This window comes from Lathyrus oleraceus, chromosome 2, assembly GCF_024323335.1.
Source record: "Lathyrus oleraceus cultivar Zhongwan6 chromosome 2, CAAS_Psat_ZW6_1.0, whole genome shotgun sequence".
NCBI lineage: Eukaryota > Viridiplantae > Streptophyta > Magnoliopsida > Fabales > Fabaceae > Lathyrus > Lathyrus oleraceus.
In genome coordinates, this window is record NC_066580.1 from 266637066 (window position 1) to 266664062 (window position 26997).

The following is a 26997-nucleotide window of genomic DNA, read 5'->3' on the forward strand; positions in this document are numbered from 1 at the left end:
TTTGCTTTCACGTTCGGTGCACGGTCCTCAAAGGATACCATTCCACTTTTCATCAGCTTTTGAACCTCATACTTGAGTGGATAGAAATTTTCTATATCATGTCCGGGCGCCCCTTGATGAAAAGCACAACGGATTTCAGGTTTATACCACCACAGAAGTGGTTATGGAGTTTGCGGCGGGTTTCTTGGTTGGATTAGGTTCTTGAGAACCAAAGATGGATAGAGTTCAGCATAAGACATAGGAATTGGGTCGAAAGAGACCTTCTTCCTCTCAAAGTTTTGTTGATGATGATTGTTGGTATTGTTGTTGTTGTAGGTGTTTGCTCGTTGTTGCGGTTGTTGTTGATGTTGTTGTTGTTGAATTGGTACTGATTGATTATTAGAGAATATAGGGATAACTGAAGATACTTGATGATGATGTTGATGGGGTGGTTGACTCTTCCTGATCTGAGGCCTTCTCTGCCTCCCACTGATTATTGCATTAGCTTCGTTGTCTTTCTTCTTCCCAAAGCTACTGTTGTACCTCTTAGTTGACGATGCCTTATCTTTTGACAAACGTCCTTCTCGGACACCTTCCTCAAGCCTCATCCCCATGTTTACCATTTCGGTAAAGTCATTGGGGGCACTAGAAATCATAGGTTCATAATAAAATGAACTCAGGGTTTTCAGAAAGATCTTTGTCATCTCTTTTTCCTCCAAAGGAGGAGTGATTTGAGCAGCCACTTCCCTCCATCTTTGCGCGTACTCTTTGAATGTCTCTTTATCCTTCTGAGACATAGACCTCGGTTGGTCTGTATCAGGCGCCATATCCATATTTTACTTATATTGCTTGACAAAAGCCTCCCCCAAGTTGTTGAAAGTGTGAATGCTTGCACTGTCCAACCCCATATACTAACGGAGCACAACACCGGTCAAACTGTCTTGGAAGTAGTGAATTAACAGTTGATCATTGTCAATTTGGGTCGACATCTTGCGGGCATACATCACTAGATGACTGAGTGGACATGTGTTCCCTTTATACTTTTCAAAGTCAAGCACTTTGATCTTCACCAGGATCTTCACATTTGGCACTAAATATAACTCAACAGCACCTTTCCCAAACAAATCCTTACCCCTTAGTGTCTTCAATTTCTTGCGCAACTCAAGAAACTGATCCTTCATTTTGTCCATTTTCTCATAAATATCCGGACCCTCAGACGGCTCGGAGTGATAAATTGTGTCCTCTACACGAGGTAAGGTGTTCACAACGGGAGGTGGCATAGACATGACCGGGCTAGATGTCGGTATGGAAGAAAAGGTAGGCGCGAAGCCTTCAGGCATAAAGTTGGACGACATTCCCTTCAGGAACCTGGCAGGCATGGTTGGCGCGAAATGAGCGGTAGCAGCAGGCATGGTAGAGGTAACCACCTCTGAAATAACCGTCCTCTGAGGTGGAGTTGCAGGGGTTGGAGAAGATTGGCTCTGAGCAGCCAACATTGACTCCATCATCGCAGTTAGTCAGGCAATCTCTTCCTTCAGTTCTCTGTTCTCTTGCTCGAGATGTTCCATGATTCTCAGATGATTGGCGTGAGTGTTGTACCGATAAGCCAGCTTAGCTGAAGCACAGAAGAAACACCAATGACACATCTGGCGAAAGAGAAACTTGCTTATGCAAATGATGCATGAAATGCAATGCTTGCTTGTTTATTTTTATTTTCATGGAACTTACTATATCATTCACAAATATATATACGATTGCAACAATTTTATATGACCAAAAATCTCTTTTTATTTATATAACTTGGAAGGATTGCACTGAGTACAATTTCAGAAACCAAATAAAGATACAAGAGAAAAGGAGACTAGTCATCCTAAGGATCCCTAACAACCATGTCAAAAGATCTGGTTGAAGACGCGTACTGAAGGTGAGAAAAACAAGAAAAGGGGATTTGAATTGTTTTGGAATTAAAAGCTTTTTCAAAAATAAGAGCACATAGAAATTTTATACTGGTTCGCTTAGAAAATAAAGTTACTCCAGTCCACCCCGCCAAGGTGATTTCGCCTTCAAAAATGACTTAATCCACTAATCTTGAAAGATTACACAACCAAATGTCTAAGAGAATAATCTCTTAGCCCTCTCAAGTATACAGACTGCGCAAAGTCACTTGAGGAACATAAATAATTTAAGCAAAAAGAGTTGTAATGTAAAGCACTTCTAAGAGTAAGCAAGTATTATAGCAAAGTATTAGAACAATAGTTTTTCACGTAAGAGCAGTAACTCGTGAAAAAATGAGATAGAATATGAGTGAAGTTTCTGTGCGTTGCAGGTGTGTCTCTCTAGTGAGGTAAACTGTCCTTTATATAGTTATTGAGAAGGACCATTAGAGTGATGATAGAATCTTGGTCTTTGATGAGTATTCAATGTCATTACTTCTGCGTTTCTTTCTATAACCATTTTGTCTCCCTTTTAAATTCTTTCTTAAAATACTTCCTTTCCGTAGTGAGAATTATTTCCGTTATACTTTCTGGACTTGTGAATCTTTATCAGAGTCTTGATGTACTAGAGTTATTCTTCAGAGGATGATCACGTATGACTTCATCAGAGCTTCTCAGAGTACTAGTCTTCTAAAGTATCAGAGTCTACGACCAGTAGAATGTTGGAGCTTCTGGTTATGTCTTTCTTTGATCAGAATCAGAACTTCTTGGACATACTCCTTTCTCAGCGGCGTCTGATCCTTTAATACTTTGTATCTGACATACGTTTGTATCTGATATATGATCAGAGTCCTTCATAATTGTTCAGAGTCCTGCGTGAATGTTCAGATTCCTGCATGAATGTTCAAAGTCCTGCATACTTAGAAAAAATCTCGTTAGAGTGCCATTTTTGGTTTCATCCTTTGTTATCATCAAAATCTTAGAAATCTATTGTAGAACCAGTGTTGTTCTTACAATCTCCCCCTTTTTGATGATAACAAAACAATTTATTTTAGAGATGAAACATTTTCAGAAAAGAGTCTTAGATCAGATTTGTAGTGAGCTCCCCTGGAGTTAGATCTGGGAGTTCAGAAGTTCTTACCGGACCTTCCATGGTTTTGATGTTTCTAGCTACTTTCCTGCATATCTTTAAGTCATAATGTTTGCAGAGTTTGAAAGGAATTAGATATGTTTTCATCAGAGCTATTTTTAGTTCTCCCCCTTTTTGTCAGAATCAAAAAGACTTAGGAAAAATATTAGCAAAAGGTTGATATTGACAAGTAACATTTACAGAAGCCAGAAATGCAGAAAGCAAACATGGAAACAAAAAAAAAGCAACAAACAGAGCAGATAAAAGCAATAAGCAAATCAGAAGGAGCAAAGAAAATCCTAGGTGCCTAAGGGTTTGGAGGTGGAGGCATCCTCTGGAGCAGTTGAGACAGCATGTTCTGAATGTTGACATTGACAGAATCCTGTTGGTCCACTCTGGCTCGAACTACCTGTTGTTCTTTCTGTAGCTCTTCAAGGGTCTTCAGGACCAGAGGGACGAAGGAGGAGGACTCTCCCTAGGTCAATGCATCATTTCTGACTCTGGCAGCAGACTCTTCATCAAGACGAGTTGCTTCTTCAGTGGCGGCTTTGGCTTTTGCCCCAGCTTCAGCAGCAGCAGCAAGAGCTTTGGCCTCAGCCTCTTTGATTCTCTGAAGTTCTTCTTGTCTTGCTTTCTCTTCAGCTTCCTTTCTTGCCCGCTCTTTAGCTTCTCTGGCTAGACGCTCCTGAAGTCTGATCTCAGCATCTCTGATGAAGTCGTTGCGGACTTGTTCATAGAGGCCTTTAAACTTGAAGCCTTTAGAAGTCATCCAACTAATCACTCTGTTCCAATGAGTCCTTACAGCGGAGGTATCATCACTAATTCCAGAGTTGATAGTTAGAGACTTGACCTTGTCAACTGAAGCTTCTGCAAACACCTTAATTGCTTCCTCAAGGGTCAGAATGGTGGTTTCTGGTTCAGAGGCTTGGGATGGAGAAGTGGAGGGCTTATGTTAAGAGTGGGAGTTGGTTGGTCAGCAGAGGTAGTTGGTTGTGGTGTTTCAGAGTGTTGTGGTTGGGATGGTTGTTATTCAAAGTGGATTGGTTCGGATGGTGGAGGGTCAGAGGTGGTTGTGTTTAGGTTTTCTGGGGGTGGAGAGGTAACTTCTGGTTCAGCGTTAGAGTGCGTTGGCTGTTGAGAGGCTAGAGCACGGTTTTGAAGCTGAGCCAGAGTTGGGGAGTGAGGGTCAGAGGGTTCAGCGTCAGATGAGAGGGTATAGTAAGGTGGGGATTGTGGAGATGGTGATGAGGAGGGTGAAGTGGTTTCGTTCAACATTTCTGCTTCTGAAACAGGTAGAGATGTGGTGGACAGATAGAATTTTTGAGAAGGTTGGTTAGAGGGTCTAGAGGTTGAGGGAGGAGTTTCAGATGTTGTGTATATGGGCGAAGGTTGAGGGAGTAAGGAAGCAACTGGTTTAATTTTTAAAGAAGGAGGGAGAGGTACAGACTTACCAGGTGATCCAGCCAGAGGTACTGGAGGTCTTGATCCAGATGGTTCTCCCAGCTTTGCTCTCTTTGCCTGCTTTGCCTTCTCAGATGGTTCTCGTGTCCTCTTCATGAAATCTGGAGGAAATTCGGGCAGACAGTCTAAGGAGAAATCTAAGATGTCTACTCCTTGTTTGTGCAGATAATCTAAGTAGTACATGAATACCTCTTGAAAGTCGATCTTCAAGAACAGATAGAGTCCATTTGGGATCTCCCTTTGCTCTTTAATTGCTTCCCAGGAGGTGTCCGGAGTTGGTTTGACCCTTACTTGATTAATAATTCCCATGCTCTTCAGATTGCGAGCGTTCAGAGGTCTTCCAGTATCTATCATCACGTCTTCCATTAGTCTGAGCTATATCAGATGGTCCACGAGGCCACTTTCAATCAGCACATCAGATATAAGTCTGCCTAGAGGAATGTAATTTCTTTTCTTCATGTTGGTTCATGTACCTCTCACGGAGTCTCTAAGATATTTGAAGAGGAGTGTAGGAAGGCAGAGCTTCAGACCCTTGTGAATGCAGTACATAATGCATTTATGGTCTGTGTTGATGTAATTTGAGGAGTTGGAGGTTGGGCGATGATGGATGGTGCCTAAGATGACCTTCAGCCATACCCGGCGGTTCTGATGCAGTTCCTTGTTCTTAGAATGCTTGCCTTCAGCACTCTGTTGAAAAATTGTAGGGTTTATCTCATGGGACATATACTTTGCCCTAGGATTGATGTTGTATATGTGTCTTCCTCCAGTCTTCTCCATGTCTAGAAGAGCAGCGATTGATTTTTCTGTGATGACTATCTTGACTCCCAGAACGTAGGAGACAATGTAGTGATCATCAGCATCAACGAACCTCTAGAATTCTTTTACCAGATTTGTGTAAACTGGGCCATAGAGATGTTAAAAGTAGTTTTCCCACCCTTGCTTCTTTAGTTCATCGGTGAGGTTAACACCATTTCTTCTCATGTTGTCAAAATCCACCAACGTTTCACATAACACTTCCAGCTTTTCAAACGGTGTTGCAAGATGCATATGAGGCTCACGATCAAGAATGTGAGGTTCTTTGTAAATGGAAGTGGAAACGACGCTGGTGACTGCTGGGTTTTGATGACTTGAACTAGGAGCTTTCTCATTTGAGTTCATCTGTTGAGAGAAGTTATACACAGACTGTTGTTGAGAATCCATGAAGATCGTTGATGAGCTTGATGTGAAGGTTGAAGAACTTGAGTAACACTGCAGAAATGCCTTTGAGAGAGAGAGGAAAATTAAACACATGGCAACAGTATTGTCACCGAAGATAGGAATGTTACTCTTAAAGATTTGAAGATCCTCTAGTTAATTCTTCATCCAGAGCATCTGAGTAGTGCATAATGATGCTGAAATATATTATGCTTCTGCAGTGGACAAGGCTATGGTTGATTGTCTTTTGCTGGTCCAGGTTATCAGATTCTTTCCGAAGAGCTGATAATTTCCAGATGTACTTTTACGTTCCACTTTGTCCCCTGCGTAATCTGCATCACAATAACCAGAAAGTTTATACTCTGATGTTTTCTCATACATCAGGCCCATGTTAGGAGTTCCTTTCAAATATCTGAGTATTCTTTTAACAGCTGTTAAATGAGATTCTCTAGGTTCTAATTAGAATCTGGCACAGAGACAAACACTAAAGAAAATATCAGGACGTGTAGCAGTCAGATAGAGAAGAGAGCCTATCATACCACGATAGAGCTTCTGACAAACCTTCTGACTAACTTCTTCTTTTTCCAGAATGCAAGTTGGATGCATGGGTGTCTTAGCAGGTTTGCATTCTGCCATTTCGAATTTCTTCAGAATGTCTTTTATGTATTTACTTTGATGAGCATAGGTGGCTTCTGAAGCTTGATTGATTTGAATTCCTAGAAAGAACTTTAGTTCTTGCATTAAGCTCATTTCAAATTCTGCCTACATTAGCTCAGAGAATTCTTGACATACAAAGGGGTTAGCTGAACCAAAAAGGATGTCATCAACATATATCTGGCATATCATGAGGTCATTATTAATGTTTTTACAGAAGAGTGTAGAGTCAACTTTCCCTCTGATAAAATCATGTTCAAGAAGAAAATTACTTAGCCTTTAATACCAAGCTCTAGGAGCTTGTTTTAGTCCGTATAAAGATTTCTTAAGTTTAAAAACATGTTCTGGACAAATTGAATTTTCAAAGCCTGGAGGTTGATTGACATACACTTCTTCTGATATATAGCCATTAAGAAATGCACTATTGACATCCATTTGATATAGTTTGATAGAATGATTTACAGCGAAAGAAACAAGTAAGCGAATAAATTCTAACCTAGCGACTGGGGAAAAGGTTTCATTATAGTCAATGCCTTCTTGTTGACTGTACCCTTGAGCCACCAGTCGAGCTTTATTGCTGACGACTTCGCCTTTCTCATTTAGCTTGTTTCTGAACACCCATCTAGTTCCAATAATTTGAATGCCTTTGGGTTTAGGAACAAGATCCCAGACGACATTCTTTGTGAATTGATCTAGCTCTTCTTGCATGGCTAGAACCCAATCGTCATCTTGAAGTGCCTCATCACAGGAAGTAAGCTCGATCAGAGATACAAGTCCCATAGGGGTTTCTTCAGGTACCTTGAAGGTTGACCTAGTTCGGATAGGTTGATCCTTGTTTCCCATAATCAACTCTTTAGATATGTTGGTGGCGACTTTTAGATTTCTTTTGGATCACTGGGGCTTTAGTTCCTTCTGAACTTTGTATATCAGATACTTCTGGTGCTTTGATCTTCTCTTCAGAACATGCAAGAGTAATCTCTAGATCTGCAAGTTTCTCAACTAGCTTTGACTTTTCAGGGTCAAGCTTCTCATCAACTCTGACGTGAATTGATTCTTCCACAATTTTGGTTTCTGTATTGTATAATTTGTAGCCTTTAGAGCGTTTTGAGTATCCTAACATAGTCCCTTTTTTTGCTTTTGAATCAAACTTGTTCAGGTGTTCTTTAGTATTCAGAATAAAGCAAGAGCATCCAAAAGGATGAAAATAAGAAATGTTGGGTTTTCTTCCTTTACACATTTCATGGGGAGTCTTTTCCAGAATAGGTCTTATGGAGATTCTATTCTGAATATAACACGTTGTATTTACTGCTTCAGCATAAAAGTGCTTAGCCACATTTGTTTCATTGATCATGGTTTTGGCCATCTCTTGGAGTGTCCTATTCTTCCTTTCTACAACTCCATTTTGTTGTGGAGTTCTAGGATAGGAGAATCATGGGATATTCCATTAGAGTCAAATAATTCTTTAAAAAATTTATTTTCAAATTCTCCACCATGATCTCTTCTGACTCTGATGATTTTAGAGTCAAATTCGTTTTGCACTTTGGAACAGAAGCTAGTGAATACAGAGTGAGACTCACTCTTGTGCTTTAAGAATTTTACCCATGTCCAATGACTAAAGTCATCAACAATAACTAGTCCATATTTCTTCCCATTGACTGATGCTGTTTTAACAGGCCAAACAAATCAATGTGAAGAAGTTCCAGAGGCTTAGAGGTAGAAACAATATTTTTCTTTTTAAAAGATGATTTTGAAAATTTTCCTTTCTGACATGCTTCACATAGAGCATCTGAAGAAAACTTCAGCTTGGATAGACCTCTGACTAACTCGAGTTTATTTAGCTGAGATAGCTTTCTCATGCTAATGTGGCCCAAGCGTCTATGCCATACCCATTGCTCTTCATGAACAGACATTAAACATTTTATATTTTGTTCTTTTAAATCTGAAAGATTTATTTTATAAATATTGTTTTTCCTCTTGCCAGTAAATATGACTGTTCCATTATTCTGATTAATTACTTTACATGTTTTTTGATTGAAGATTACGTCATACCCGTTATCACTTAATTGACTTATTGATAACAGATTATGCATTAATCCTTCTACATAGAGAACATCAGATATAGAGGGAAGAGTACCATTACCAATAGTTCCGGAGCCTCTGATCCTTCCTTTCTGATTTCCTCTGAAACCTACCAATCCAGCATCTTTAAGTTCCAGGTTTTGGAACATATACTTTCTTCCTGACTGGTGTTTTAACTCTGCTGCAACTCAACTTGATCCATGATCAAGTGAGTTGTTTTGTGTCCAAGATAGGTTGCTTCTTGGTCAAGCAAATAACCTAAAGACAATACAAGGCCCTTCCCTTTTGTTTTGGCATGGCAAGTTGTAACACCCCAAAATTTGCCCTCATCATTCATTCATTCATTTAGAATTTCATATTGCATTTCATCATGTCAATCTGAATTAGATCCAAGAAACTTAAAAAAAAAATTTACAATAAATAAATAAATAAATAAAAATAATAATAAAAAAATAATAAATAAAATATAATAGAAAAACTTGGACTTGGACCTCTCTCATTTGAGCCCACAAAGCCATGAAAATTAGGTTATAAAAGAGGGAGATCAGACAGAAAAAGGGAGAGAAGCAAAATACTCTGAGGTTTCCTTGAAACAAAACCCTTGACAAAACCTGAAGAGAAACCTGACAGAGAACTCAAAGCAACCCCCAGGCAGCTATGAAAAATTCAATCTGACTCACACACTTTCATCTCACGCAAACCCTAACATTGCCTTGCAAACCCAGCCGTGCCATTTGATTTCAACCGGTCTCTCCCATCAGGTTTGCCTCATTCCCATGATTTTATGCTCTTAATTTGGATCATCTGAATGTATGAGGTATGATGAATGAATTTCATTATGTTTTTGCCCACGGGTTTAATTATGCATGAATGGGTGAAACCTATGCCTTGAATGTTTAATCACATGATTTCTGAAATGTATGCCACAGGGTTTGAGGTTTCTGAAACCATACTGTTATCCATGAAAAAAATGCTTATCGTGTTTCACTAACCCTTTTGTTGAGTTTTTGTGAGGGCTCACAGACTCTTGCAGAGATGGTTTGCATGGTTTTCCCACTTTATTTGTGGGATACCCCCTGGAGGTTCATTCCGATTACCTGTACTGACTCACTTTTCTTTGATGGCATTAGCTTGGGAGATCCCTGGGTTTCTTACTCCTTTAATTGTTGTTACTCCGGATCTTTATCCGTGTGGTACTTTTACCTCTTTTTCGCATTTTATCGCTTTCTTAGCTGGAAGACCTCGATAGGAGGCATTTGTTTTCTTTTGTTTATTTACTTATGAGCCCCTTGTTGGCACATTTACTTTATACATGTTTGTTTTGTATGTGTTCGTATCCCTGCAGGTAGCGCGGTTCCTTCGTCAAGGACTGCCTTTTTGCCCTTGAGCATCCCAAACCCTAAAACCCAGAGCAACACGTTAACTCCTTCTACTACAGGCGAGTAAGTCTCCAAAGGTCGAGCATCCGGTAGATTGCGTAGTGACGTCGTTCGTCCAAAACCCAATCCATAACCCCATAGTTAGCCGAACTACGTTTTGCTCTGATTCTCAGGCCAGATGAGATACGTAGGCATAAGACGCGATGTCTTAGCGAGCACAATTACCCTTAACCCCTAGGTAGCCGAGCTACGAAGACTCTAATTCTCATATTCAGATGAGATACGTATGCAGTGGATGCGACATCCGCGCGAGTCATTTTCCTTTAACCCCCTTTTTTTAGTAAATAACACATTAGATAAACCCACACCCTTTAGACAAGAACTACAAAAGTGGATCCCGTAGAGTACTACGGATGCGTAGGGGTGCTAATACCTTCCCTTCGCATAACCGACTCCCGAACCCAAGATTTGGTTGCAAGACCCCGTCTTATCCTTTCCTTTTTCAGGTTTACTTCGAGCTTTTCCTTTCCCTCCTTTGGGATGAATAACGTACGGTGATGACTCTTCTGTCATTTTCTTTCGCCGGTTGTTTTTTCGCGCACTGTATTTTTCAGGTTGCGACACAAGTTTGTGGAGCTTGGCTTACTAGTCATTATCTCTAACTTGTGTTCTTTGCCTATATCTTTATTGACCGGCCTCAGATAGGTGTGACTACCACATTAGTCCACTTACGATTGCTTAACATAGCGCTACATTGTCGTATGACAAGCTAACATAACCTCCACTAATTACTAACTTTAATTTGAGCATTTAATTTCTTGTCATTTACTTTTAATGCCATTTATTTCTTGCTCATTATTCATATTGATTTTCCCTTTGCTCACTTGAGCACATATTCTATGTTTATGTCATTTTTCTTTCGCTCATTTGAGCTCATTATTGTATATAAATACATTACTATCTTGTTTTGTTTTGTGTTTGTTTGATTTGAACCTATTGCAAAAGGAGAAAGGACTTAGAATTAGGACCTACCCATGCTTAAAGGAGTTCAAGAGCAACTAGGCCTCATGCCTTTGGAATGCTAAATTGTAGAAGAGGAACTAGGCCTCATGCCTTTAGAATGCTAAAATCCAAAATTGATCTCAAAGGACTTCTCTTCCAAACTTATTCTTTGTCCATTTCCCTTATTATGTTGTGAACTTTTTGATGTTTGCTTTTGTGTGATAGGGATCTCACCTTGAGATTGTGAAAAGAGGACCATTGTCATGAGTAACCAAGTTAAGAGACAAGCCAAATGGAGGTCCTAGGAGCTTGAATCCAAATTGTTTGATTGCTTGTTTGTTTGCTAAGTCCAAAGGAAAGGAGCATCTTGAGTCATCTATATGACTTCAAGAAAAGGAACTCCATGGGTTTATCTTTCCCCTCTTATCTTTGTATGCTTTAGGACTGACCTTTCTCTTCTTCTCCCCACTCTAACCAAGCCAAAAATCTTTTTCTTCAAACTTTAACTTTGTTTCAAATTAGAAACCTAGGCCTTATGCCTTTGATTTTTCAAAAACTCTTTTCATAAATACTCATTGTGAATAAACCTTAATCCAACTTTGACTTTATTTTGTAAATAAATCTAACTTGTAAATACAACTCACTTCAAGTTGTTTTTGTGGTTCCAATGGCCACCTTATTAAAACCTTTTCATAAACATTAGTCATAGGTTTGAGTTATCATAGTGGTTGATGTAAATCTCACCTCATCCTTAGTGATTGGATTATAAGTCTTCCATACTTATTATAGGGTTAACCCCTCACTAGTATGTTAAAGCCCTCCTCACATGGTGGATTGTTGGTTTAGGTTGAGTTTTCTCCCTTTGATAACAAAAGACCTTCAGGCTTTTGGTCAAATCAATTCACCAATCTTTGATATTTTTACCCCGAACTACGAGGTTTTGATCCTCCTTTGTGATGGTACGTAGGCAATGGGTTCATCCATTTAAACAACTTGTAAATATAATTTATTCTTCTATCATCCCCCATTCTTTTGTACAAATCTTTTCACAAATACCAACCTATAACACATAATTGCAAAAAGGGTTCCCTTAGAGTACTAAGGATGTTTTGGGTGCGTAAAACCTTCCCATTTCATAACCAACCGCCTTACCCAGATCTCTGACATTTTTATTAGTTTTTGATTTGAAAAACTTCTTACCTTGGCCTTTGTGCGCTTTTTAGCCTTTCCTTTGGACAAATAAAAGTGCGATGGTGACTCAAATTGTATGTTGACTTTTGGTTTAGTCAATAAACCTAAAGGTAACGAAAACTCCGCTACAGAAAAGTGGCGACTCTGCTGGGGAGTGAATCTCTAGTGAGTTTAGCCTACTTTTTGCTTATGTGTGTTGTATGTTTATATTTATTTGTGACATATTTTTGTGCAAATTTAGGATGAATGTATTGTTTGTAATGTATGAATTTCTTGATATATTAAATTCTTGTATGCTTGGTGGTTTCTTGTGAGATGAGTTCTATACCCGAACTCGAGTGCACTTATGATATGAGAATGGCATAGTCTTGTTGATTTTTGTGCAGTTATTTCTTAACAAGTTGACTTGCAAGCCCATTCACTTGGTGGAGGTTTTGTTGGGATCAAGAATGTCAGACGAGTAGTCGTGGTTAGGCATTACTCTTTCCAATATAAACCTTATAAGCCAAGGACCTTATATACCTAGCCCATCTTGGCCTATTTTAGGAGGTAGTGCGAAGGTCGTTCAAGTGTAAGACTTGACGCGATTGTTACGCGATACTACACTCATAAGAGTCTCTCTTGAGAATATTTTTGGAGGACGAGTAGTCGTTTTATCCGATAATATCCGAAAGATGGGATGATGACTATAGGAACCTTTTAGAACATGATTGTCAGGTTTAACCATAGTACACTCTCGTTGGGTGGTTCTTAAACGAGACACCATGCTCTTGACTCTCAACAAACCCTTGATTCGCATCGATCTGTTCTCGTATATCCTCAATATCAATGGAACTTGTGTGTTGATAAGGTGTAAACCATAATCCACCAAAATGGATGATTGATATTGATGATGACTTGAGCCATCCCATGACCTTTGTGTGGCGCGACTTGCTTGATCCTTGAGTGTGTTTGTTGTATCCATGCATTCATTCGCATTTGTATCATCAACAATAAAGTGATGACCCTGTGTCTCATGGGAGGCCCCTGGTACGAAAGTTTGGCCAGAGTGGATTTTGACAACACATTAAGTGATAATCCTGTGTCTACCAACACATTAGACAAGGAATCGTTCTTGCAATTCATTGAAACGTGTAGAGCCAAATTGTGGTCTTTTCCCTCCTCGGGAAGATCAACATCACAGAAGCTCAAATTGTTGCAAGAAGTTATGTTTGCAACGATGCTATCAAATTGTTCAATTGTGACATCGTGGTCCACGTATGCCACGTCCAACACCCTCTACAAAGCTTCGCGGTGTGGCTCAGAATTCATCAACAAAGATAACACAGATATCTTTGATGGAGTTTGTTGCAGCTGATCAATAACATTGTATTCACTCCTCTTGATGAGCCTCTGCATCTCATCACAGTCCTCTTTCAAAATGCCATGCTGGCCAACTAGGACATAAGTGTCTTTAACAACAGTAGGGTCAACACCCTTCACAACAGGAGTAGAAGAAGAAGTCCCCACAGGACCAGCAGGATTAACCACAACAGTTCTTCTCACGACATTTTCGTGGGGTTTCGATGGACCCGAGAAAAAACGACCACTACGGGTCACACCACTGACGTCAGAAATGCTCACTACGGAAGTTGAGGGCAATGGAACCTCCTTTCCATCTTCTAGCATAACTGCGTTGTATCTGTAAGGAACAACTTTATCTGAAGAATACGGGATTGGGACCGCTGGCTTTCATATAAGAGATGGTGACACTTTCTTCTTGTTGCTGTCATATCTGACGACAACAGGCTCTGGTATTATGAAAACAGGGGAAATAACATCCACTTCGTCCTCATTGCAATTCTGAAGTATCTTGATCATTCCCTGATCCAGCGTCTCTTGGATGTCCTTCCTTGCTTGTCAGCATCCTCTTTCATTGATAGTGCACACCTGGCACCTATCATGGTCATGCTCATAGTGACTGTATCCACACAACAGTCTATGTATCTCGACCAAAGATTGCCTGATATCATTGACATACAGGACTTTGTATTTGCCAGGGTAACCCTGGACCATATTCACAACAGCTTTCCCATGCTCGGGCAATGGGTTCTTCTTGACATTAGGACCTACGTCCTCGAAAAACAAAATCCCACTTCTCACAAGGTCTTGCACCTTGGTCTTTAAGGGATAGCAATTCTCCACATCATGTCCGGGGGCACTGGAATAATATACACAGTGTAATTCAGGCTTATACCACCACTGAGGATTGGTAGGTACAACAGGAGGGTCTCGTGGAGTAATCAGCTTTCTATCGACCAGAGAAGGATAGAGTTCAGCATATGACATCGGAATCGGATCAAAAGTGACCCTTTTCCTCTCGTAGTTGTTGGTGTTGGTGTTATTGTTGTTTCGAGGCTGGTTGGCATGCTATTGTGGACGATGTTGTTGTTGATATTGTTGATGTTGTTGTTGTTGATGATGAGCTTCTCGAAAAGCAGGTGCTATATGAGCCACCTGGTGTTGGTTAACGGCAGGGCACACGTTCTTCCTCTTCATAGAGGGTATTCTTTTGACATGGGAAGACACAACATGTGCCTCTCCCTCCTTCTTCTTCGTAAAGCTTCCATATCTCTTTGCTGAAGAGCTTCATCTCTAGTCAAACGTCCCTCGCAGACCCCTTCTTCTAGCCTCATTCCCATATTCACCATTTCGGTGAAGTCCGAGGGAGCACTAGCAATTATCCTTTCATAATAGAAAAAACTCAAAGTCTTTAAAAAGATCTTTATCATTTCTTTCTCTTCAAGGGGTGGCACAATCTGAGCTGCCAACTCACGCCATCTCTGGGCGTACTCTTTAAAAGTCTCTTTCTCTTTCTCTTTCTGGGACATTGCCCTCAGTTGGTCCCTATCAGGAGCCATATCAACATTGTATTTGTATTGCTTGACGAAAGCTTCGCCAAGATCGTTGAAGGAGCGGATGTTCGAACTCTCCAAACCCATGTACCACCGGAGAGCGGCACCAGACAGGTTGTCCTGGAAGTAGTGGATAAGAAGTTGATCATTATCTGTTTGCGTTGACATCTTGCGACCATACATCACAAGATGGCTGAGAGGGCATGTGTTTCCCTTGTATTTCTCAATGTCAGGTACTTTGAACTTTACAATGATCTTTACGTTGGGCACAAGGCACAACTCAGCAACACTCTTACAAAAGAGGTCCTTACACCTCAGAGTCTTCAGTTCCTTGCGCAGCTCAAGGAATTGGTCTTTCATTTCATCCATCTTCTCGTAAACGTCTGGGCTCTCTGATGGCTCAAAATGATAGATGGTGTTTTTAACTCTAGGTAAAGTGTGCACAACGAGAGGTGGCACATAAAGGACCGGGCTAGATGCCGGCAGAGAAGCGAGAGTTGGAGCAAAACCCTTAGGCACAAAGTTTGTGGGCATTCACCAAGGGAATCCGGCTGGCATAGTATGCGCAAAATGAGTTATTGCAGCAGGCACAGTTGAGGAGGCTAATTCGGATATAATAGTCCTCGCGGGAGGAGTTGCAGGAGTTGGCGACGATTGGCTCTGGGAAGCCAGCACTGACTCCATCATGGCAGTCAGCCTAGCTACTTCCTCATTCAGTTCCCGGTTCTCTTGCTCTAGATGCTCCATGATCTTTGGTAGATTGGCTCTTGTGTTATACCGGTGCGTCAGCTTGTCTTCAAAATAAATGAAGAGCAAAGAGTTAGACCACTGATTAGAGCTGAACAAAACCTGCTTATGCATATGATGCATGCAATGTTTGTGCATATGATTTGTTTTTATTTAGAGGAACTTTATAGAGATCTATTTGCAAATGTTTGAAAATATTAATCTTTTAAGACATATAGGGAATACTCATAGCAATAATATTTGGAAACTTTTTACACCAAAGAAGTAGTACAAATTTGGTAACCAAATACAATACAAGGGGAAAGGAGAATAAACATGCTATGGAGCCCTAGAAACAATCGTCCAAAGCTCTCGAGATCGGAAGATAAGTTGCACGAAGCCTCTTCACCTCTCTCTCATAAGCTGCTTCCATATTTGCCTTCTCCTTGACGAGTTGATCATACTTCCTCTTCCAAAATTTGGATGACTAGGGAAGAAGAGAAGTAACCACATCATCAGGCTCATCAATAACCTGATGCTTTAGAAACTCTATCACTGCATCTCTATCTCTGAGTTGCTGAAGTAGTTCCTCTTGCTCACGAACCCAAGCATGTGAACGGTCTTCATCTCTTAACTCCTCTACTCCTTGTTAGGGAGGGTTGAAGGCCCAACCATAACCATAGGGGTAGGTCTCAGATAATCATATGGAATACGGTACTCAGAAGCTCTCATCCTCACCCAAGCGGTGTAGGGTTCCAAAGCAATACAATTCTTCAGACCAAGCTCTTTCCTTCCCTTCCTATGAACCTTGCGCCAGGCGCGGACCATCCTGCCCTTCAAGTTTTGGGGATCTTTACCCTCTTTAAAGAACACACCTTCCAACAGAATGTTGTTGGGTTTATCCTTTAAGGGGAACCCAAGCTGACGGCGAGCCAAAACAGGGTTGTAGTTAATTCCACCACATGTACCAAGAAGAGGCACATTGGAGAATTCACCACAATAGCCAATAATCTGGACACCATCATACACATGGTTATACCAAGAGATATCATTATTAGTGAGAGACATAAGTCTCGTAGACCACCGTAGACATCCTTTGTTCTCCTTGAAGGCGAGCGTCTGAGGCAAGTGCGAAATAAACCACTTGTACAACAGAGGCAGACATCACAGAATGGATCCACCACCCTTTGCATTCCTCATATGCAAAGAGAAAGAAGTGTCACCCAACAGAGTCGGAACGCGATTAAGAGTAGAGAAAATCCTAATAGCATTCACATCCACAAAGTTGTCGATGTTGGGGAATAACACTAGCCCATAGATGAGAAGTACAAATATGGCTTCAAAGGCGTCCTCACTCATGGCCTTCCCAAACAAAGTAGCTTGGGCGATGAGAAAATTAGATGGGAGACCTTGAATTCCACCTTTGGTAGTCATATCAGCACTAATATCAGATATATCAATGTGAAGCAGGTCAGCAATCTCTTGGGAAGAAGGAACCCTCTCCAAGCCACTGAATAACAACTGATCCAGAATAGGTATACCCACGAGATAGGCATACTCCTCAAGCGTAGGCAAAAGCTGGAAATCCAGAAAAGTGAAGCAACGGTACAGAGGATTATAGAACTGCACCAACACACTCATCAGACCTTCATCCACTTGAGTAGAAAGAATAGACAGAAGCTTCCCATGGCGAGCTTTGCTTATCCATGTCTGAAAATTTGCAAATAGACCTCTTAAGTTCCTTGAAAATTTTCATTGTTGATGATATGGATGTGAATGAATGCATGAATGCATGGATGCAACAATCATACTCAAGGATCAAGAAAGTCGCACCACACAAAGGTCACGGCATGGCTCAAGTCATCCTCAATATCAATCATCCATTTTGGTGGATTATGGTCTACACCTTATCAACACCCAAGTTCCATTAATATTGAGGATATACAAGAACGGATCAACCGCGAATCAAGGGTTCGTTGTAAGTCACGAGCATTGAGTCTTGGTTAAGAACCACCCAAAGGGAGTTTTCTATGGTTAAACCTGACGATCATGTTCTAAAGAGGTCCCCATAGTCATCATCTCATCTTTCGTATATTATCGCATAAAATGACTACTCGTATTCCAAAAATATTCTCAAGAGAGACTCTTATGAATGTAGTATCGCGTAACAATCGTATCAAATCTTACACTTGAACGATCTTTGCACTACGTCCTAAAATAGGCCAAGATGGGCTAGGTAGTCTAAGGTCCTTGGCTTCTAAGGTTTATATTGGAAAGAGTAATGCCTAACCATGACTACTCGTGTGACATTATTGATCCCAACAAGACCTCTACCAAGTGAATGGGCTTGCAAGTCAACTTGCTAAGGAATGACTCCACACAAGTCAACAAGACTATGCCATTCTCCTATCATAAGTGCACTCGAGTTCGGGTATAGAACTCATCTCACAAGAAACCACCAAGCATACAAGCAATTGATATGTCAAGCAATTCATACATTACAAGCAATACAGTCATCCCAAATTTGCACAAAAATATGTCAAAAATATAAACATACAATACAACAAAGGCAAAAAGTTGGCTAAACCCACTAGGAAGAATTCTTCGCCAGCAGAGTCGCCACTTTTCTGTAGCGGGGTATTCGTTACCTTTAGATTTATCGACTACATAAAATTAAAGATACAATTCGAGTCGCCACCGCACTTTTCTTTATCCAAAGGAAAGGTTAAAAAGCGAACAAAAACCAAGTAAGAATTTTTATCAATCAAAAACTAATAAAAATGTCAGAGATCTAGGTAAGGGGTTTGGTTATGAAATGTGAAGGTTTTAAGCACCCAAAACATCCTTAGTACTCTAAGGGAGCCCTTTTTGCAAATTTGTGTTGTAGGTTGGTATTTGTGAAAATATTTGTGCAAACAAGATTGGAGGGATGAGAAGATAATATACATTATATTTACAATTTTATTGTTTGAATGGATAAACCCATTGCCTACGTACCATCACAAAGGTAGGATCAAAACCTCGTAGTTCGGGGTAAAAATCTCAAAGATGGGTGAATTGATTTGATCAAAAGCCTTAAGGTCTTTTGTTATCAAAGGGAGAAAACTCAACCTAAACCAACAATCCACCATGTGAGGAGAGCTTCAACATACTAGTGAGGGGTTAACCCTATAATAAGTATGGAAGACTTATAGTCCAATCACTAAGGATAAGGTGAGCTTTACATTAACCACTATGATAACTCAAACCTATGGCTAATGCTTGTGAAAAAAAGTTTTAACCAAGGTGGCCATTGGAACCACAAAAGCAACTTGAAGTGAGTGGTATTTACAAGTTAGGAGTATTTACAAAAAATAAGGTCAAACTTGACTTAAGGTTTATTCATAATGAGTATTAATGAAAATATTTTGAAAAGTCAAAGGCATAAGACCTAGGTTTCTAGTTTGAAAATAATGTCAAAGTTTGCACAAAATGAGTTTGGCTTGGGTTAGAGTGGAAAGAAGAAGAGAAGGGCTAGTCCTAAAGCATACAAAGATAAGAGAAGAGATAAAACCCTTGGAGTTCCTTTACTTGAGATCATAAAGATGATTCAAGATGCTCCTTTCCTTTGGACATAGCAATCACTCAAGCAATGAAACAAATATTATATTCAAGCTCCTAAGATCTCCATTTGGCTTGTCTCTCTTAACTTGGATACTCATGACAATGGTTCTTCTTGCTATCTCAAGAAGGAATCCTTATTGCACAAAAGCAAACAACAAAAAGTTCACAACACAATAAGAGGAATGGATAAAGAATGAGTTTAGATTAGGGGTCCTTTGAAGTCAACTTTAAGATTTAGCATTCTAAAGGAATGAGGACTAGTTGCTCTTCAACAAGTTTAGCATTCTAAAGGCATGAGGCCTAGTTGCTCTTGAGCTCCTTTAAGCATAGGTAAGGTCCTAATTCTAATTCCTTTCTCCTTTTGGCATTGAGTTCACACAAACAAAGACAAATCAAACACAAAGCACAATATATTTATATACAATAATGAGCTCAAATGAGCAAAAGGAAAATGACATAAACATAAAATATGAGCTCAAGTGAGCAAAGTAAACAGGCAATATGAATGAATGAGAAAGAAATAAAGTGCATTAAAGTAAATTGCAAGAAATTAAATGCTTGAATTAAAGTTAGTAGTTAATGGTTAATGTTAGTGTGTCATGAGACAATTTGGCGTTATATGAAGCAATCGTAAGTGGACTAATGTAGTAGTCACACCTATCTGAGGCCGGTCAATAAAACTATAGGAAAATAAACACAAGTTAGACATCATGACTAGTAAGCCAAGCTCCTACAAATTGCCATGCCAAAAGAAAAGAAGAAAGGCCTTGTATGGACTTTAGGTTTTTTGCTTGACCAAGAAGCAACCTATCTTGGACACAAAGCAACTCACTTGATCTTTGATCAAGTTGAGTTTGATTTGGATCAAAGAAGGTGAAGCCTCTCATATGTCAAGACCAACCACAAATCATTAACTCATTGGCCAAAATAAAAAGAAGAAGATGAAATGAAATGGATGAAAGGAGAATTCAAATGACATATCAAAACACAATGATCAAATGGGAATCGAATCATCATCAACCAATGTAAAACAGAAGAGAAATGAAGATTAGAAGTCAACAAGTCAAATATATTTTTTGGGTATTTTAGGAATTAAAATAAATGCAAAATCAAAATGAACAAAATATGGTCAAACCTCAAATTCAATTCAAATCAACTTCAACAAGTCCAATTGAATCATCATAGGTCTAACATGGTCAAACAAGGATTGACAAATTTTCTCAACAATTTTTGAAAACAGAAACTATTTCAAAACAATTAAAAATAAAGAAAAATAACACAAATGAATTAAAATCTCAAATAAATCTCAAATCAATTAAGAAATTGATGACATCATTTTTCATTGACTTATCATGATCCATATGTATTAAGAAAATATTTTTGGAATTTTCAGATATCAAAAAGTATTTAAAATGAATTAAAAACTATTAAAAACAAAATAATTCACAAAAAATATTAAATGAAGTCACAAAAATAATTAAAAATCAGATTATGAAACTAGATTTTTCAAAATTTTTTTTGCCATTGGTCTCATATTTTTGTGACTTCAAATAAAATAGTTATGCATTTTTGAAATTAAAAGGAATTAAAAGAAATTAAAACAGAAAATAGAAAATAAGAAAAATCAGGAGCGCTTGGATCTAATTCATTAAATGACGTGGCCTCATCCAAGGGCTCAGAGGCGCGTTCCCACCATGGTCTCAAGTCAAACGCATCACACATGTATTTAAAACAAGTAAATAAAACGGATGGCCACGATTAGATCATTTGAATGGGATCCAAGGACTCATATGCATCCACGTGGGGATGGTGATGGAAACCACCATCTTCTCTGGCCAAAGAACAAACTTCGGCCACCACGCGCAGGTTTTTGCATCTCAATGAAAATAAACAAGCATGGTACCAAAATGAAGTTGGGGTGATGTACATCACCCCTATAACCTTGGATTTTCCTCAAAGTCTCTATTGAAAGAGAAATTTGAGCTTGAAAATCAAGGTATGCAAACTAAAATGGTTCAAATCATGAAATCAAGACCACCACTGGCCTGCCTCTTGCTCGAGGACTTCAGAAAATAGTTCAAACACAAGCGATTCACATTGTATAGCAAGCTTTAGATCAAAACAGTTTGGTGTTATACCTTTGAAGTGCAGCTTTAGTCAGCACGATCTGCTCAAGTTCTTGCTTCCAATTTGATCAGGCATGAGGATGCAAGGCTAAGGAATTAAGACTTGAAGATCAACTGATTGTGTTGAAATTCAAGCTTGAAATAAAGAAATGAAAAGTGAAATTCCTTTGAGTGAGGTTATGTTTTGATTCTAGTAGAGTTTCAGATCACCTTAAGGTTCCATTTTGAATGAGCAAGGGCATGTATTTATAGCTGAGCTGAAGGCAATGCAATGAAATGCTCGTGTGCATGATCTTTGGGTCCTCCATGCATGGGCCTGTATAGGCGCATGTAAGGTCCAAAATTGAATGAAATGGCAAGCTGAGATCATTTGCAGATGGTTTGGACGTGCAATTGGCCTGGTGTTAGCTTGTGCATGAAGTTACAAAGTGAATTGCATAATTGGAACTAAACCTTTATCTCTTCGAAAGTCCCAAATGGGAAATCCAAACATGGTGGTGTGAGTGATGGTTGGAAATCTCTTGACATAAGGAACACAAGCTATGTTGGGCAAAAATCCATTTGGAGTTTTGAAATTTATGAAAACTGGTCTTGAAGTTTGAGGTACAAAACATGTCTAGGTTTCCTTTGAAATTTTTTCCCAAAAGTGATCAACTTCAAGCCCTTCTTTTTTAATGATACAAGTCAATATGGAAAAACCTTAAACATAAAAGTTGTATATCTTTTAAATATTATGAATTTGGACTTATATTTTGCATCATTTGGATATTTAATGAGAAAGTTATGGGCACTTGAAGTTGGATATTTTTCAAATTCAATGGTTTTGGTCCAAAGTGACCTATAATGTTTTGTATTATCACATGTGTTTCTTTTAGGATTATGAAATTTTGTCCAACATAACATTTGAATCAGACATCTTAATATTTCCAATGAAATTGGTCTCACCTCAAAATCATGAAAAATGAAGAAGTTAGGTCCTTGGGAATTTGACCCAAAATTAGGGTTTCACTCAAAATGACCTATAATATTTTGAAATGAATGATGACCTTCCAAGTTTGAAATTAATTTTAGATGAACATGAACGTTGTTAATATGGTTCTTAAGAACATTTTTGACCTTGGGGTTATCTTCATTTGACCAACATATCAAAAGTTGTGTCTCAGTGAATCTCAGTTTTGTTAGATGACTTGTCTGGTCAACTTCTCAAGGCCAAACTTCAAATCTTGATGAATGAATGATTGAGGATACTCACATAGGCTCATATATACCTAAAATAATGAATTAAAAAACTTCCCTTGATTAAATTTGATCATAGGTCGAGGTTGCTTCATGAGCAAGGCATAGTCAATGCATAGTTGAATTAGGGTTTCCTTGGGAAACAATCCTCAAGCCCTTTGGTTTATCTTGATCAAATTGGAACATTGAGATGCTTGGGAGAAATATGTGATGATTAAGAGCTTTGTGGACCATTGTCATGCTTTTTCTCATCTTCATCTAGCCATTTCATTGAGCTTAAGAGCCTCCTAGGAGCAGGGGATCTCATGATTACTTGAGCTTCAAAACAAAAAAAGTTAGTGACATATTTTTGTGATTTTGGTTAATAAACAAAATAAGAAAAGCAATAATATACAATTCAAGCATGCTTGGTGGTCTCAAACCAACTCACACAAGTCCTAACCCTAGGGTTAAGGAGCCACACATGCTATGATCCTTGAGGTAAATGCATTGAGCAATGATATGATGCCATGAGGGATCTTAGGGTCAAAATTAGGGTCTTACAGATGCCCCTATTTAAGGTCATTCTAGCCGGAGATATGAAGGTTAAAATCTTTGTCTCGACGAGGTAGAATGGGCTTAAATAATAACAAAGAGACGAATTTTGGTCCCTAAGAGACCTCATGATGCAGATGTATGCATGCAAAAGTTAATACTCTGTGGGGAAATATGGCCACAAAGAAAAGAGAAATTAGAGAAAGACCGAAAGTCCATAGGAGTAATACATTCACTAAGGAGACAGAGACTCTAGGGAGAAAATAGGGAAAAAATGCGTGAGTAGGTCACGACTTGGAAACTTGCAGGGAGACACGAGGGGATTCCGTGAAAATAAATTGATGGAAAGACTCGAGCTGACGCAAAGATGCATGTATTGGGGAATATGCCAATACAACAAACTATCCACAAAGGATACTTTGGATAAAAATCCGGACTCAGACGGTGTTGTCCACAAAGGACTCGGCTGAGGAAGAAAACAACGAGATATTACCATCATCTGGGTAATAAAATCAAAAAGAGATATGTTATAAAACACCGGTTACTGGGTGAGAGAACAACATGCTCAGGGAGAAAGGATATCTAAGACCGGTATAAGGGTGAGAGATATCAATCATCCGAAACATCTGAGGAGGACCTGAAAGGCATATCTCAACTCAGGAAAATCTGACTCCACAGGGGACAAAAAGTCATAATAGGGAGCAGAAGGAAGGAACACCAGGGATACCGGTTACTGGGCATATAATAGGTGACCAACCAGTCGTGAATTGGGAACATATCCAAGACACTCATCATCTGAAAGGGAGGGCTGAAAAAGCAAACTCAATTTACAGGATGGACATTCGATTCCACAAGAAAAAACGAATCTTACTCAACTGGGGAAGAAAAAGACTTCGACTGAAGAGCGCATGAGATACATTATCTATTACCGTCATAACATAGATAACATACTCGCATGGAAGATTATCCACAACCGGTTACTGGGTTAATAAAGGATAAATCGACCAAAAAGAAAGGACATTGGGATACCGACTATTGGGTATAAAATGATGACCCATCAAAGGGAGAGACAATCATTACAAAACAAGGGTAAATGAAAGATGACTCGGGGGGGATAAATTGCTTGACAAAAGCAATTATCCAAGAAATATATCACCGGTTACTGGGTGGTATACTAAAAAAGGAAGGAATATCAATACCAAATATTGGATAAAGATAACCAACAAAGAGGGGATTACATCTACCGATTACTGGGTAGAAAACCACAGAAATAGGACTTACAACTACCGGTTACTGGGTAGAAGGCCACAAAAATTCACTGGAGAAAAAGATAAACAATTAATGGTTGTTGAGCAATTGAACAACTAAACCACAGGGAACATATAGGGAAATAATAAGAAAGGAGTCAATCTAGGAACAAACTAGAAAGACAAAATCAAACAAGACTCAACCCAATGAGGATATAACTCAGGGGAGTAATTCCCTCCATATACACAACTGGGGAGGAAACTGAAACAAAAATCATCCACGAGGACATAAATCAGTGGGGAATATAAAAGGAAAGATAGACACTTTCTGCTTATAGGGCTGACTCTATATGGAGAGATCAGACACCAACATCTGCTTGGGGAAGAATATTTCACCAACAACAGGAGATAACAAGCAAAGATATATGGTGAAGAATGCAACATGAATATCTGAATGCTATGATTATGCATGTATATGCGTGTTTTATGTATGATTAATGCTGACAGACAGACATATCTAACACAAACAAGTTTGAGAATAAATGGACAGACATCCGGTATAACATCTCAAAAGAGAAAGGCCGTGCCCACATGAGAAATCAACTATGGTGGGAAGCACCAAGTACCAGAATACACTAGTCACCGCTGGGGACAAAGACCACTGCTGGGGATAAGCAAAGGTCACAACTATCAATCGCTGAGGATAGGCAAAGTCTCAGCTGGGGAATATGTAGAGATATCGATAGGATTCGTCATAGAAGAACTCTAATGGGGATCTTATCAGGGGAAGATGTGAGACTCTGTGGGGAAGAACCACCAACCAGGTATGTGCTGTTGAACATACATAAGATCCAACGTAGAGGAAACTCTACTGGGAGCTCAACACGGATAAGATCTGTCGTAGAAGAAACTCTATTGGGGAACTTAACAAGGAATGATATGAAACTTTGTGGGGAAGAAACCGCCAAACAGAAGTTCCAACAATCAAAACAACTTCCTCTCATCTACTGGAGAGACATCTCTGCTGAGAGAGAACCAATTACTCCGCTGGGGAAGGACACAACATCTTCCCCAACAGCTCAACTTAGAGGAAACTTTCCAATAAGGAGAGGAAAACAAATTACCAAGCTTTGATCAGGCAAATCCTTTGGGGAAATACTGTAGGCGACCATACTAGGGATAGTCTGCTATGAGCAACCCTATTGGGGATGAGTTGTAAGCCAACCTACTTGGGATAACTACAGGTATCTCCGGAGGAACTGTCCTCGCTAAGAGGATCGGAAATGAATCCTTCGTCAACACGTGCTGTGCTAGGGATGAAAAGGGGAACAAACCCTTCACCAACTGCTCTAGACAACTACTGCTGAGGAGATATCTGAAAGATAGCTTTGCAGGGAACATATGTTTACTCCTACTGAGGATTTCTATTCATGTTGGGAATTTCTGCTCACTGGGGAAAGACAAACTTCCTCAGGAATAGATAGCATATCAACTTTTATCAATCTATAAGGGATTTTAGGTCAGTCCACACAAGGGATGACAACCATATATTTGATAAAACACAAATGCTAGTTCCTGATATAGAGGTGTATACATCTCTAAAAGATTGAGGCCAGAACACCAGACTCTCAAGTGATCTGATAATATTTAATTCTTTCTGCGCTCGCTGGGGGGACAACCTGAAAGATGATGAAGAGGATACAAACATGCCAGAATGTGAACAAAGGCCTTACCCTTCTGGAGATCATACTATCCTTGGGAGAGCATTAAAGATATTCCATTTATCCTTTCAGTCACTGTGAATGTTCACTTTGTCTAAAAATAGTTTATAAAAACTTTATTCGTTTAAAACAATGATATTTATAAATTAAAACATGCAAACATTTGTTAAACAGGAACAAATAAGAGTGCAAAAAAATTGGATAAAGGCTCAAATTTATTTGATAGAATGGTAGTCCGCAAATGGCGAGACTCCATGGATATTTACAAATTTGAAATTGGTGATATATATTGGAAAAGGGCTACATTGAACATAATGACCATTTCTCCACCAACTTTGAATCCAATGTATTTGAAGCTTCAGTTGACGATGACTGAGCGAGAATCTTTGACAGGTGACAGCTTGTAGAACAAAGTCTTGTCAGGATGCAGTTACTTGCCAAATCCCTAATTTTTTCCTAGATTTCCCTAGGGTGGGGTACTTAATCTAGCGGGATATATATATATATATATATATATATATATATATATATATATATATATATATATATATTCATTTTTTATGTATCTAACTTTTGCCTGGACCGCCCTTTCGGGTTTTTGATCCACCGAGACGCTCATTTTTGCCTAAGTCGCCCTTTCGGGTTTTCAACTTAGCGAGCTATTCTATTTTTATTTTTAGGCGAAGTATTTCTTGACTGCATCTGAATTCACAGGACGAGTGAAATCCTCCCCATCCATAGTCGTAAGTATCAAAGCACCGCCTGAAAAGGCTCTCTTGACAACATATGGACCTTCATAGTTCGGAGTCCACTTGCCCCTGGAATCGGGTGCGAATGACAAAACTTTCTTGAGCACGAGGTCACCTTCTCGGAACATACGAGGCTTGACCTTCTTATCAAAGGCTTTC